Here is a 15,163-nt window from a genome sequence, read left to right as displayed (position 1 = left end):
TCTGCCCCATTTGACACCTTCTTAAAGGGGCCTGATTTTCAGAAAATGCTGAGCACCCCCCCCCCCATCTGAAAATCAGGCCCCTTTAAAGCACCTCAAGTCACTAGTCACTCTTGAAAAATCTTGAGCCCAGGCTTTGCAGCATATATTAATCTCAGAGCTGCCATGTGACCTCGGCATGCCAAGAAGCCCTGCAGTAAGTCTTTCTGTGCTTGCTATTAAAATACTATTTTATACATTATTTACCAGCAACTCCCAGTCTTCAGCTCAGTTTAATATTTCATCTTTTCATTAAGTAACACCCAGCACAATAACCCAGAGAAAAACAAAGTCCAGCCCAGAGCCACAGAAATGCCACTATTGAGAGGCTAAAAAACAAAGCCACGTGTATTGGTCTTCTCTGCCATTCAGATCCAAAGTGCAGCCACCTTGCAGGAATTTGTCATGCTGGGCACAGTGTTCTTGTAGACAGCCCAATAACTTCATCAGATAATATAAGCAAGAGCTTTTGCTAAGCAGCTAGATAAACCAGACTGTCTCAGATCTGCAGGTGGAGAAGGAATCTGAGCATCTTTTTTTCTGGGTTATCCAAAAGTCTCAGCAGAAACAGCTGCTCTTCATGGATGCGTGCATCCATAACCTTCCTTATAATGATTTATAACATGGAAGATGATCCAGTATTCCCATCTGTTCTTACAGGCAGTGACTTTCCCTTTCCCCCCGCCCAGAGGAGGCAATGCTTCCAGATGGAGGCCAGGACAAGAGGGCATCTCCCCCGCATCAGTGACACAGGAGAATTGTGGGAAAAACACCCCTTCCAGCCCACACCACTCTGGAGAGGCAGCTGCTGTGCAGTCCCCAAGCAGGAATTGAAAGCTGATTTCCCCAGAAGAAATCTCAGGGGTGGCCGGTGGCAGGGCTGCCCCCTAAGCTCCCACAGGATGAACTCCTCCCCTCTGTGATACAGTTTCCATTGTGGCCGAACTCACTCACCGTGGTGCTCTGTACCTCCTCGAGTGATGAACAGTTGACAGAGGTTGATGCGCCTGCTATAGGCGCGGCTCACGGGCCGTAAAGACTCACGTGTTTAGATCCAGAGGTTCAGGCTCTGCTGCCGACCAGCCGCTGGTTGAACCTCGTAGTGGGGACTGAACTTGGCACCTCTAAACCTTAATGGATGAACCTCTGCTGCCTGAGCTAAAATGCAGGAGATGCAGCTTTACCCTGCACACATGTGCAGGAGCAAGTCTGTCCCACTAATTGCAAAACTTACACGTTTTCCCCCCGCATTTTCAACTGAGACGCTACGGGCAAGGGAAGACGAGAGGTTCAGGAAGGATGCGCTGAGAGAAGAACAGTTCATTAATTAGCCCTTAGAAACACTGACTTAAGGCCCCATTTCTGCAATCAGCTCTGCACTGGTGAACCCCCTGCACCTGTGCAGAATTTCACCTTAGCCAATGGGGCTCTGCCCATGCAGAGTTCACTGCAGGAATGGGACCTATGTGCCTATTGTTAGCACTGGCCCAAATCCTGGGTGCTTCCTGCAATGGGAATTTGCCTGAGAAAAGGCCATCGGGTTTGCCCCGTTGTTACCAGGTGTCAGGACAGTAGAATTTCCAAATGGATCTGGCTGATTTTCACTGCTCCACACCACGTCTGCCACACAAGGCGGAACAGTGTCCCATGTCATTCCTTTCTCTGTCACAACTTACTGACCCTCACTGTAACTTACTAGGCCAAAAACCAGTATTATTTCATTGTTAAAGCTGACAAATCAAGCCCTCAGAACTGGGGCTGGAAGATCAACCTTATCTCTGACCCCCTTGTGCTAATGCCTTAAAATTCAGATTGTGTTGATAACATTATGAATTGCTTTAGAAGCACAATACAAACTGGAATTTCTCAGCCATTTTCCAGAGTTTACAGTGCACTGAGTATTTGGGGTTGTACTCTGCAGTCTGAGTTATCCAATCTTACGGAGACCTATAATCGCAAGCCACATTTGGAGACATTCAGCTTTGAAGGGTTAAAGTCAGCAAATTGAAACCCTTTAAAATAATTAGTTTTATGATTATTCCTACTACTTTTGGAGGGAGCTGCTGTTGCGAAGGTAACAAGGGGAGGGGGGGGGAAATGGGTTCTTCATCTGTTTATAAAGCACACGGTGCTTTGATTGGTATCATCACAAAAATGCAAAAAGTACAGGAAGTAAAAGATTTTGAATAACGAAACATTTTCCTAGACTCGCACAAAAACACTGACAGTCTAATGAGTGAGTCACCATAGCACAAACAAAAAGAGAAGCTCAGCTAACAATAGACTCTTACTGGCAGCTTCTGTTATTATTCATTAGTATTTTTATTGCAGTGTTGTATTATCTAGCACATAAGTTTCTCAATCTGTGGTACGTGTACCCTTGGGGGTACGTGAGACACAGGCAGGGGATACTCAGCAAAAAACCCAGTGAAAGAAGGCGGAAAGCAGCTGCCGGCTTCCTGCCTGGTCCCACCTCCTAGCTGGGAGGTGGATGGCAGCCGCCCCAATCCTGGGAAGCTAGGCGGCAGCTGCTGGCTTCTTGGGACTCCAGGCAGCAGCCGCTGGCTTTTTGGGAAGCTGGGTGGCAGCTGCCCACATCCCGGCCAGTCCCAGCTCCCAGCAGGGAGCCCAGCAGCAGCCTCCTGCACCTTGCGAGCTGGGCTCGCAGCTCGGTGGCTGCCACCCATGCCCCAGCTCTGAGCCAAGAGATAGCCTCCCACGCCCTGGCTTGAAGATGGGCATAAGCTGCCTGCCGCCTGCCCACATCCCCAGGTCTCAGCCTGCGCAGAAGTCTCCACCCCCCCAGCTCGAAGCAGGTGGCAGTTACCCACCTCCCGGGCTGGCAGACAGGCAGCAGCCACCTACAACTTGCCCAGGTGGCAGATCCCCTCCCCGGATCAAAGCCCAGTGCCCAGAAAGCCAGGTGGAGAACCCAGCAGCTTGCCCAGTCCTGGATCCAGGCTCTACCCACAGGTTTACTTTCACTGCTCTAGTGAAATTGACAACCATGACAGCCCCAGCTTTTACCAGCAGAAAAACATTAAGAAGGGTCCACACAGTGTGTTTTGCCCCAGGCCTTCCTAAAGATGGCCATGGGGAGCGCTGCTATCCACTCTGGTGGGCCACTAGTGCCTGCTCAGACCTCACAAGTTCCCACCTGTGTGAGGAGAACACCACGTAACCCCGCGAACAGGCCATACCGATTGGCTGGCATTGACCTTTGCTCCTATATGGAGGAAGAGGAGGAGCAGGAGGGAAGAAACAGCTGGGGGTTTTGTGATCTGCCACAGCCACAGGGCACTGCAGAACTCAGAACTCTCCTGTTTTACGAGAAATACGGTCGTCCAGCAGTAAAGGGGGAAAAACTGTATTTCTCAGAGTGGAAAATTGAGTGTTGGGTACTTATTAAAATTGTCAGAAGTTAGGGGGTACTTGCTACTTAAAAGGTTGAGAAACATGGATCTAGCAGCCCGAAAGCGCGCGCGCACGCACGCACACACACACGCACACACACACACACACACACACACACACACACACAGTCAGAGACAGGCCCTGCTCCGAAGAGCTTACAATCTAAACAGACAAGACATGGGAGAAAGGGAATACGTTTTGTCACCCCCTTTTACAGTGAGGGGACTGAAGCAGGGTGAGTGGCTTCCCTCATACAAGAAATTCTGTGGCAGAGCCAGGATTTGAATGCCAAGTGCCCAAGCCTTAAGCCAGTGCGATAACCGCACAACCAGCCTCTCTCTCTCGATACAGCGCTTCCCTCAGCAGAGCTCTTCCCAGCAAGGTTCGAGGACTCCTTTTTGTAAGTCTTTATCAGCGCATCCCATTAAGAGAGAGCAAAGAGCCGGAGGGAATCACCCTAGATAAGCTTGACAGAACCTCTCTAGGACAGTCTTGCCTGGCGGTAAAATCCAGTCTTGGGCCTTGTTTTCACTGCAGACTTCAGCTGGGTTTGACACAGGTTTTCCCCTTAACACTCTCCATGTTCCCCATCCACACGCCTCGGCTGGTGCCACATGGAGAGGTAGCCACCATGCCCTGAGGTATAGGCAGACCTCATTAGCTTATCCTACACGTTGCTCACCTTGGGTAACTGCAGTGAAAGCCTGCAGCCATGGCCAGTCCTAAGAGTGGATACCCAGTAGCCCTCCAACCCCTTCCCACACACCCCCTCGGCATCCATGTGTGTGTACTTCCTTGCCAGCTACCGGTGCTCTGACCAGAAGCGTTCCACCTGCAGGTGCCTCTGCTCAGCCCCCTCAGTCAATACGCATACGCCCGACCATGCCTGGGAGAGCCGGTCAGGGCATGTCTCCACGCGCACTTGCTGTACGGCAAGCGGGGGCATAAATCTAGAGAGTTCCAGAATGCCACACACTGTCTGTCTGCGTGGCCTCTGCTGAGGCCCACCAGCGCTTCCCTAGTGTGCTTTGACAAAGCGTGGTGCGAAGTCACCAAGTGCGTCAGTGAGCAGTGCACATCGCCCCACCGCCTGCCCTGGCTCAGCATGTTGGTAAATTGCCACTCGGCTGGTGGTGTTGGGGGTGGGGGAGGAACAACATTGCAGCTTGCCCATGCTGGAACAGGCCAGAGCTCCGGGACATGCCAGCATCATGCACCCTACCAGTGCACCCACATATTGCCACAACGGTCCCCAAGAGCCTGCATAATGATGGAGCACTGCCCTTGCCTGTTAACGTACTCGCTTGCTTGAAATGGCGGCATAGTCATCAGTCACACCTGCACAGCTTAGGAACCCCATCTGTGCAAACACTGCAATTAGTTCAGGAATAGTTCCAGTGTTTGCAACCCTGGAGGACAGCACAGCATTAATTGCCTTGCAAACCTCCCAGGCCACTGTGCCAGCCAAGGATTTGCCAACTTTGAACTTATTGCCAGCAGATCTGTAACTGTTTATGGAGTTGCCAGCTCCCAGAGCACAAAAGCAACCCTTTTTCTGAGCATTATTGGCTCTCCAGTCTAGGTGTTCGGCCGTGCTAGTGCCAGGGTGAGCGCCTCGCACAGCTGCAGGAATGCGGCTTTCTTTGCGGCAAAGTTCTGGGCCCATTGCTGGTCATCCAAGTTTCCATCACAAGATAGTCCCATCCCTGTGTGCTTGTGGTGCTGGTCCAGAAACAGCAGAGGGCATAGCAGGGGATCTGCCATGGGAAACAGCAACAACTTGGTCCACGTTCTCACCACCTCATCATCTCCTTCTCTCAGAGAGCTTCTGCTTGTAAGCCACTGTCTCCATCTTCTCCAGGCCAAAAGCTGCCTCTGAACTGCTTGCCTGTCTCTTGGCAACAGCTTCTGAAGAGGCATGGAAAAGACACACTGCCTCCATGAGAAGCAGCAGCAACCAGGTACTGGGGTGAGTTGGATCCATGCCTTGAACAAGCAGCAGCACACCGTCACACCAGCTTGGGTCCTACCAGGAAATGAATCGCCCGGGGCTAGGCCATTTCCTCCCACAATCCCTAGCGTGGGCAGACAAGTTGCCCCCAGTAGCACCCTGCGAATGTGAGCACAAAGCAAGGCAGAGAGTTGCAGCACTCTGAATACACACCCAGATAGTGCCGGACACAGCACCACCGTGGTCACGCTGTCGCTTGGCTACTGCATGTTGACTCAAAATTAGCACGCCTTGAAGACAGGGTGTAGAAAAAACTCCCCAGCCCTCCCTCTGAACTCGTAAACCCCAGTGGTTCTCTCACCAACTACTTTTAAAGGTCATTTTCAGTTTGGATCAGCTCAGTTGACTGGGCACTTCCCTGTGTAGTACAGGAGCAGTACACACACAGCCAAGTTCAAGAATGCACCTTAAAAGTTAACGCTGCTTTCTCTTGTGAATTTTCAGCAGCAAAGCTTTACCCGTTTTTGCATTATTATTTCCTGAAATAATAAAAGTTAGAACCTTTTAAATTGTATAAATGTCCCTCCCACCCCCACCTCCCCCCATTCTCCCATAAGTCAAAGAGTGCGGACAGGATTTTATTCACCGTCAGTTGCCTTCCGGCAGATGCCGAGCATGAAAGGCAGCAGGCCCCAAAGGCCAATGTCTTGGAAAGTTACGCGTTTGTGGATAAGTCCCCGGCTTTGTAACAGACTCCCTGGGGGCCTGTCTAGATGCCAATCGGAGGTGTGAGTGCAGCTCAAAGTAGGCAGACCCGCGCCAACCATAACAGTATAGATACAGCAACATGGGCCCCGAGGTTCTGGGCGGGCATGTCCAGCCCACTTTGAAGCCCACGCTGCCATGTCTTTATCTAGATCACAGCTAGCGTGATGTGCTTACCCGAGCTGCAACCACACCTCCAACTGCAGTGTAGACAGACCCACAGAGACCTTGAAGAATCGCTCTGTGCCTCAGTTCCCCACCCGTCCAATGGGGATGCTAGCATGTCCTTTGTCTGCCTCGTCCAGTTAGACTGTAAGCTCTTCAGAGTAGAGGCTCTTTCTGTGTGTTTGTACATCACCTAATGCAATGGGGCCCTGATCCCAATGGACGTTTCTAGGCACCACCGTACCACCACATCTCCTCCTCCTCCTCACAACCTTATACTCTACTTATACTTATACTCAACCTTAACTCTAGCGACTCCTACGCCGCAGTACAGTATCAGGCTCCACTCCATGGCTCATGCGTGCAGTGGCTCTGCTGGCCAGCGAGGCTGTTGTACAGGGAGGGTCTCCCTGGCCAGGATCAGAGCAGGATCCTCAAAGCCTCTTCCATCAGCCTGAGCTCTCAGGCCTCTCTGGTTCTGGGCGGCAAGGACTTACAGATGCTGCACTTCGCAGAGATGGGTACCTCACCCAGATGGTAGAGGCACCGTTGATGCTCATCGCTGATGGAAAAGGAAGGAGGGCAGGAGATGCAGTTCTTAGAGACCGGGACCCTGGGTATTGTCCCCGGGATAAAAAGGGGTTCCCCCAACTGGGGCAGGGAGGGGTCGGGGATGTTTCTATGCTACACTAAAATTTCAGGGTAACTATTTACAATAACTGACTACAACTCTTTTAGAGATTATAAGAGCAAGGGAGACCAGGGTTCTGACTCCAGCTAGGCAGTGGTAAGAAGGAACTGGAGTGGCATCGCCCCGCACCGCCCCTTATACCCTAGTCTCTCGGTCAGGAGCCTGAGGGGAGACATTGCACATGTGCGAGTCAATGGGCAGCTGTTGGAAAAACTTTGGGACCATGGTGTGCATGGGTACCCACATGTGAACTACACACCGGGGCCAGCACTCGAAGGAGAATGAGACGCTTAGGAATCCCCCACCCGTTCTGAGAGAACACACGTTTCTTTGGTATCTGGGATGAACACAACTTTGAAGAGACAAGGCTTTTAGAGGAGCAGGGAGACCAATTTCTAACATCCTGCATGTCTAACGTAAGCGATGTTGAGAGGAGCCAGCGCTCCTGTCAGCAGGAGCATACGCACCTCCCTGGATGGAGGAAAGGGAGTTACTGTGTCACTCTATGTCAAGCTTGTTGGACAAGGAGAGAAATACAGTTTTGCAAAATCCGTGGTCCCAGTTGTCCTGACCCTTCTTTCTTCTCAGCCGGTGACTCTCCCGGCTCCCAGACTAAGCTGACACAAAGCTTATTGTAGGCAGCGATTTTAAGTGTTTAATGTCACAGAGTTTAGACAGATTTTCTCCCACTGAGATCACTTACTCATCTAACACACAAGTTCTAAAAGGAAAAGAATGGCAAAGAATACATCGGTTCTGGGTGGATATTTGAAGGCTGTTGTGTTCTTCGGAGAAGGACTCTTTGCTTTCTGTTCAGTTGCACGTAGAATACTCTCCATTGTGATTTCAGTGAGACATGCAAAACCAGTTAGTCTGGTCCAGGCACTTTTTTTTTTCTGCACGCTAATTAAAAACTCCCCAGATGGGCCAGAATCGCACCTCAGTTGTCTCAGTAAGTTTCCTCCAGATTTTCCCTAGTGAATTTCAAATACAGTAGGAGAAAAGGGCTGTGGCCTCATTTACTAAGTGCCAACAAATGGGATCCAAGGGTAGCATGTGTGTGTTAACCCTCTGATTTCCTGACTGGCTGAACTCAGTAACCCAGAACATATTCTTGGTCAACCCCCATTGTTACATTACAACTCAGAATCATTGGCTTGCCCAGATAGGATCAGACCGTCAGTCTATCAAGCCTAGTAACTTACCCCTGGCAGCGGACCACTCCTGATACTTTAGGGAAAAGTTTAACACAACTATAATGGATCCAGCCAAATCTTTATTGAAATCATTATATGACATTCGCTCCAAAAAGCCAAAACCAAAGTCCGCGCCCTACTCCGCCAGCACAGTGTATACACACAGTGAGAAACAGAACCTGTCTCAAAGAACTTATAAACCAAACAGACAAGACAGAGAAAGGGTGGGAGACGGGACATGGTATTATCCCCATTTTACAGAAGGGGAACTGAGGCACAAAGAGACTAAGTGACTGCTAGGCGCTATTATAATACAAATGATAGTTATACTGTGATGACATCTCATTCGTTGCTCTAGATTCCTGAACTAGCACAGATCTTATGACAGGATAAGGTCCCTGACCACCTGCTGTGCCTCAGTTTAGTCCCCTGTAAAATGGAAACAATGTTATGTAGCTCCCTCAGCAGGTGCTGTGATAGGAGGGGTGTGAACTCTTTGGAAGAATCTCACAGCCTCAAGTTTGATTAACTGTGGTTGGACCTTTAAGTTTGATTAACTCAGCCTTTGGGGGGGCGGGGGCGCGTTCACTCATCTGTCCTGCCCGGGACTTTCTTTTCTTAACTCAAATAGTCAGAGGCAAGCCAGGGTTTGTCAAGTAATGCAAAATAGGATAGATTTCCCCCCCCCCCCAAGTCTTCAGTGTATTCAATTTTTATAGGGTCTCTTCAATAACATTTCACTGGAAATCAGGCACAAAGCCTCTCCTGATGAAGGTAACAGATCTTACAGCTTCTCTCTTTAATGTCTTGTTCTCCACTTTAATAAATGGCAGAGGGAAATTTCCACTACTTAGAGAGATCAGGAGACACTCTGAGCATTTATGTTACCATTCACGGATTGAAAAAAATGCTATAAAAGAACATATTTGGTAACCCAATTTGAGTGGCTCATTACAATTATATCAAGCTAAGTGCCTGCCTTGTATTTCATTTGGCAACTTGTTAAACTAATTGAACAAAATAAAACTAATGAACAATTATAATGAAGTTTATAATTAGATCCTTTGAAAAACATGCTGCGAGAACATTTAAGATATAAAAAATGGTAAAGGCGGTTTAGCGGGAGCGGGGAGGGGAAGAGAAACCTGAAGATTCGGAAAATGATTCAATTCTCTTCTTTTAAAGTGTTTTCTCCTGTGACCCAAAATTATTATTGCGCAGTCTAGTTCCAACTGATGTCAGCTTGGAGGTTCCTTCCCTCGGCTATCTATGTATATATAGCACCATCTTGCAATGCCCCTAGATTTGGGGAAATAGCTGCTAGAGTTGCAGCTCAGACAGCACATTTTTAACAAAGTCATAATTATATAATTTAGGGTCCATAATAAACCAGCTTTAGGATCATAACAAATGAAAAACAACATTGCCACATTGATGGAAGAGTTCACAAAATCCTGACAGGCTGAGCTATTATTTCAGTACAAAACCATGTTTCCACTTCAGGACCCAGGGAGATAGAAATACTGGGAATAAAGCAAAACAGCACTATCTGTGTGTTGAAAGCCATTTAGAAAAAACGGTGTTATTGTCCTCACACTCAATCCATACACAACATTTAAATAAACCTTTTCCAGTTTCTTTCCCCCGTCCCCGAGTCTAAGCGAAGAAAATTAAATACAGTGATAAGACAGAAACACTGACCTTTCAGAGTTTCAATTTACAGGGTCAATCAGGTACCCACTGAAACCTAATAGAATTGTCACATCAGAATCGACGCAGTTTTAAAAATTCTTTCCTCAAAGTTTGCACATGACAGCAATTACGTGATCCATAACTTGGCGGGAAGTCGGGTTTTGCATCAGGGAAAAAAGACAAACCCCAAATCAAGGAGAAAAAAAATATTCAACCCTCCCTTCTAAAAAAGTCTGGAGATTTCCATAATTTGTATTATGGTACCAACTGCAGGCTGTAACCAAGATCAGTGCAAAGCAATTGTGCAAGGCGCTGTAAATGACAGCCCGTCCTGAAGAGTTTACACTCTAAATAGACCAGACAAAGGGTGGGAGAAAGGAAATATTAGACCTATTTTACAGACTGAGGCAAGGAGAGATTAAGTGACTTGCCCATGATCACATGGGACATCTGCGGTAGCACTGCAACCGTCTAGTTCTGGGCGAGTGTCTTAAGCAAATCATCATCTTTCCTCTCCTTTCCACTTATTTTATAGTTTGATTTTTAAAGCAAGCAAGATAAGGAATTATTTGGAGGGAAATCCAGTCACTTTAGGGGCTATAAAAATACCTTAATGTGCCTCCTGCAACATTTCAATAGAGCGATGGTAACAGAAAATTCCATTCGGAATTCTAGTGAAGACTTAATATTTTTATGACATGGTAATTGACTGTCGTCTTTTCAATCTAATTACAGATTTCACCATGCAAGTGAGAATGGGCTAGTGTCAACATGGATTTGAAATGGTATATGGCAATCTATTCATTTCATCACCTTACCGCGGGGTGTGTTTTGTTGGGAAGTGTGGGGAGGGAGGCAATCTTTTCATCCTGATGCCACTAAAGGTAAAATCAGGAAGGTGTTTTACAAACTGGACTCTCTCTCCGTTGCTCCATTCCATGCTGCCTCATAGTGCAGGGGTACTGAGCGCACAACGGTTCTTGAAAGCCGTGTGGGTGCCATAGAACTCACTCAAGTGGTTTCCACAGCCCACACAAAACACAAGGGAGATCATTAAAAAGAGAGCTGGGGCGGGGGGAATCCCTTTCAATGCAATTAACTGGGATTTGTAATAGAACTGGGCATCACCTCAGAATGTGTCAAGCTACAGGTTGATGTGTGGGGAAACATGCCAGAGAGGCAGCAGTGCGGCGTAACGATCTGAACATGGGTCCAGAAACTCCAGAGATTTAATCTCCGCACTACTGCTGACTAGCTATACGGCCTTAGTCAAATCATTTATCCTTGCTCTGCCTCAGTCTCCCTACCTGTAATAATTATTATTATTAATAATGTGTATTGCTGAAGTCTATAGGAGCACCAGTCATGGACCAGAACCCCGTTGTGCAAGGTGCTGTACAAAAACAGAACAAAAAGATGGACCCTGCAACTGAAGAGTTTACAACCTAAATAAACCTGTATAAATGGGGACAATATTACCTGTCTCATGGGGCTGCTGGGATTAATGAGAGAGAGGGTTGTGCCCTGCCTCAGTGCACATGGGAGAACCTCTCCTGCCTCCAGAGAGCATGATGGGAGTGTGTGCCTAGGGTCAGGGAGCAGCTGAGCCAATGGCAGAACAGGTTCAGAAAGGAGTGCACACACGGCCTCGCCAGAGCTCCCACTGGGGTAAGGCAGTTCTGCCCCACCCTCTGCAGGGGGCTGTGGCTGAAGACCACAAGTGTGGCCATCAATGTTGCTAATACTTACATTACAGTAGGCCCTAGAGGTCCCAGCTAAGATCAGGGCCCCATTGTGCCAGGCACTGTAATAACATCATCCCAGCTCCAAAGATCTTACTGTCTAAATAGGCAGGGCAGAGTAAGGATGGGAGAAAGAACATGTCATCACTCCCCACTTTACAGCTGGGGGAACTGAGGCACAGAGAAAAGAAGGAACTTGAGTCTGGGGCAAAGCTCAGAACTGAACCGAGTTCCCTTGAGTCAGATTGCAACCCCATAGCTACAAGACCATCCTTCCTCTCCAATGGGGCTAATGCATGGAACCTTTTCAAGCTGCTGCACATATTCATGCTCGTCCAGCCCAGCACAGGGTTTGCGCCTGCAGCTCTCCAACCAGGCAAAACTCCCACAGCAGTCAGCAGGAGTCTTACCCGCATACGAGTGTCAGGTTTGGCTCTACAGCATCATTCGCACCCAGCACCTTGCCATAACTGCAGCTAGTGACTGTTGGGTTTGTAGAACAAAACCAACCGGACTGAGCTGAAATAAGCTTGTCTTCCCACAGCAGTCTAGAAAAGGCCCTTTCCCGTAGGCAATGCATGTGGATTATTCTGATTATCCAAACCTTGGCCGTGGGTTTTTTGTTTTTTTTTTTTGGCTTGTTCATGTGTGATATTATAAAAATCCCTCTGCATACTCACCATGCCAGAGAGGTAGAAACACATGTAGTGTAGCTATCAAGCCTTTTTTTTTTTTTTTTTTTTCCTTTTTCCTGCCTCAGCAGCAGCACTTGTAATCCAATTCACACCAGCGGAGTTTAATAATGTCTTTCCCTAACACATTTCCTGAAGATGGAGGATAGCAATCTGACACATTGATCTCACCCATCGCTATCTTCCTACAATTCCACAGGTTGGTAATAGCCTGCTGAGCCCCCACATGTGTTAAAAGTTCATGTGCGTGTGCATGTGCCCACACAAACAAACCCCCCCCCCCCCCCCCCATAAAATGGTTCAAGAAACAGGAACAAAACCCCTAATGGGAAGCGTGAAATAAATTTTGTGATCCCAGATAACCAGGTCAATTTATAAACCTCACTCTGAATTTGCATTATAAGAACTAATCCTGTACAAGAGTCTCTCTTCATGCCTTTTACTCTTGCATTAATTCATGAAGTGTCATGTATCTAGCATATTTTATTATATATGAACACTAGAAGAATTAAAATTCCTGGCTGGATATCACTTACATACCCTTAGGACTGGCTCCTTAGGGCTGATCTACACACACAGCAGTCACCCCGATTTAAACTGAAATCCACTTTTAAAGTGATTTATTTAAACCAGTGCAGAACGCCTGTGCAGATATTCTTAGCCTAGGTTAAGAGCGGTTTATTTCAGTTTAGCTTTAACCTCTTCCTGACCAATTCATGCTAAATTGAAATAAGCCTGGTTTAAACTAAAATAAGTGGGATCAGGCAGCCTGTTGCACCAGTTTAAGTTAATTGGGGTTGGGTTTTTTTAAAAATCACACCGGAAACTAAAGTTTTGCAACTCTGCATGTAGATGAACTGTTAGGCAGTAACATTTCACTGGGTAAAAAAGCAGAGAGGATGCCACGCATTCCTTGTCAGGTAATGAAGAGCTAGAGTTTAACAACATGGCCTCACCACCTAGCTAGCACCACGACTAGATGAGGACTCAGCCAGAACTACAAATCCAAACATTTCTGCTCTTTAGGGAGGAGAATCAGAATCAAAACTCAGATCTGGATCCAAATGTCACAGCTGGCCAATATTAATAGACCCAGCCAAATCCCTTGATCTAAATGTCCCTGAAGTCTAGGGGTAAGAGAAGTTGAAATCTGGCCATGAGGTCTGCAGCTCCCAGACAATGTTCTGGGTGCATGTATGATTCCAAACATCTACTCGAGCGGTTACATTCACCTTAATAGTGCTCCGCCTTCTTCCATCATACTGAACCCCTGTGACACAATCTGGGGTGAGTCACGGATTCTTCCATAAACTGTTCTGAGAAGGGGAAAAGAGCAAGGACTCAAGTGAGAGAAAGCAAAGCAAGTCACCGGAAAAACCGAACAAAAGCAGATTGGTTCCTGAGTGCTTTACATCACTGGTTCCCACCCAGTTACCCCAGGTCCCACAAGAGCCCAGCGAAATGTCATCCTTCAGTGAGACCAGGATTTGCCCCACAGTTCCTAAAACTTTTGAAGTTTTTCGAAATATCAGAGTCAGGGCGAACAAGATTCTGTTGCCACTATGTGAAGATGAGCAGGATCAGTTCAACCACGTTGCATGAAAGTCACCACGTCAAAGCACAGTAGGACAAACAATATTGGACTCGCATGATCCAGGCTGATCCCCCACCTTTCACAGACCTAGTCCCAGGACACCATTCTCACTAATGTCTTATCTTCCCTGCTCTTGGATCTCCGCAGTAATGCCAGCCTGAGCTCCTCTCTCAGCTGGTTTTACTGCTGAGAACTTGTGCCCATAAAATGGACAGCAGGTTCACTTGAATTGCATTGTGCAGCAGAGATGACACAGCCCCAGCACGCCATAATCTTTATTTCCTGTTTACAGAGACACACATCCCTCTCCTTGCTCTCTGCCGCCCAACGGCCACTGTAAACATTCACGACCAGCATGGTGCGCATGCCGGCTCTGAACCTATCCCTTCTGAATCACTCCTTCCGGACTACAGAAACCAGAGGATACCCAGGACCATATTGATGAACACCAAATAATATAATTACATAACTGTTTTTTAATTGTACATGAAGATTTACGAGGAAAGGAAGGAATGTTTTCACACCTCTGCCTAATTTGTAGCCTGATTCTTAATATCCTAGTACTACCATAAATGGCCTCTTTGTAAAAACTAAAAACAGAAACCATGCTGGAATTCCTTTTCACCTGTAGAACTTCTCCCACTCATCCCCAGTAGAGTTGATTGTCCCTTTTCTTTACTGGAATAGCTCCAAAAGAAAGAACAAAGCTGAAAGATAGGGCATCCCAGCAACCTTCTTAATAGTGACATGAATCTACTCCATGTGTTCCATTACATTTGCTATTGTACAGTAATTAACGAACAATACTGGAAATTAAGGTTCTTCCAAGGGACTCAGTCATTTCAGCTCAACCTCATGCTGAGCGGTGATAATGCTCTTGAACTTTGCAAAACCGCCTGTCTAAAGTAGTCAGAGACACATAACTTATTCAAGATCTTCTAACTGGGGAGTATTAGATCCAATTAAACATTCACGAACATGCTACATAATCCAGGTTTCCATTGCATGCTAGGGATTCCCCACCCGCCCCTCGCCCCCTCCAATATCTGTACATCTGTGAAAGGCATCGCTGTCTGATTGCTTGGAAAAATCCCACCAACCATCAGAAGCAATGATGAGAGCTTGTGTGGACAGCTGCTGTCTGCTACGTTAATACTTGGGGATTTATTGTTTTGTGACGGAGATTGTCCTACCTGAGACACTCATTTATTCCCTCATGGTA

Source organism: Emydura macquarii, unplaced genomic scaffold (assembly GCF_026122565.2).
Source record: "Emydura macquarii macquarii isolate MOO-44397 ecotype Brisbane River unplaced genomic scaffold, CSIRO-AGI_Emac_v2 contig_554, whole genome shotgun sequence".
NCBI classification, from domain to species: Eukaryota; Metazoa; Chordata; order Testudines; family Chelidae; genus Emydura; species Emydura macquarii.
The sequence above is the reverse complement of the archived record's forward strand: the minus strand, read 5'-3'. Positions refer to the sequence as shown.